Source organism: Aethalodelphis obliquidens, unplaced genomic scaffold, assembly GCF_003676395.1.
Source record: "Aethalodelphis obliquidens isolate GAN/ISIS:26980383/991018 unplaced genomic scaffold, ASM367639v1 scaffold5, whole genome shotgun sequence".
In the NCBI taxonomy this organism is placed as follows: Eukaryota; Metazoa; Chordata; class Mammalia; order Artiodactyla; family Delphinidae; genus Aethalodelphis; species Aethalodelphis obliquidens.
The window spans coordinates 64,873,434-64,874,219 of record NW_020837949.1 but is presented as its reverse complement, the minus strand read 5'-3'; the positions used below and the strand labels follow the sequence as shown (position 1 = coordinate 64,874,219).

The following is a 786-nucleotide window of genomic DNA, read 5'->3' as shown; positions in this document are numbered from 1 at the left end:
GAGAAATCACAAGGAAAAATGAGAAATATTTTGAACTTTATAGTGAGAACACAATATATCAAAATTTGTGGGATGCATCCAAAACACGAATAAAGTGGAAATTTATAACATTAATTGTCTATATTAGAAAAGAAGAAAGATATACAGTGAATTAGCTAAGCTTTCACATTAAGAAATAAAATACAAAATTAAACCCAATTTAGGAAGAAGAAAGGAAATAATACATAGAAAAGCAGAAATTAATGAAACAGAAGATAAGGGAATTCCCTTGTGGTCCAGTAGTTAGGACTTTGCACTCTCACTGCTGAGGTCCCAGGTTCGATCCCTGGTCAGGGAACTAAAATCCCATAAGCCATGCAGTGAGGCCAAAAAAAAAAAAAAAGATAAACAAGAGAAAATAAAGTAAAAAGTCAGTTCTTGGAAATGGTTAATAAATTTGATAAACCCATAACAAAGACAATATGGAGAAAATATAAATTACCAGTATCATTAAAAAACAAGTGACATCATTACAGATCTTACAAACATTAAAGACATAATAAAGGGATATTATGAATAACTTTGTGCCAGTGGTTCTCAACTGGGGACATTTTCTTTCCCCAGAGGAGAAATTTGGCAATATCTGGAGATAGTTTGGTTATCACAGCCTGGGGCGAGAAGTATTATTGGCATCTTACGGATATAGGCTAAGGATACTACTAAATATCCTACAAGACACAGAACATCCTCCTATTACCTGTCCACCCCAAAATACCCATAATGTTAAAATTGAGAAGCTCTGCTTAA

General features: G+C 33.2%; 1 non-coding gene across 1 annotated transcript; it reads left to right on the top strand.

Moving 5' to 3' along the window:
* The first annotated feature begins 264 nt into the window (after positions 1-264).
* TRNAE-CUC (transfer RNA glutamic acid (anticodon CUC)) lies at positions 265-337 on the top strand. The gene has a single exon. It is a non-coding gene; the product is annotated as a tRNA-Glu (tRNA).
* The last annotated feature ends 449 nt before the right edge of the window (positions 338-786 follow it).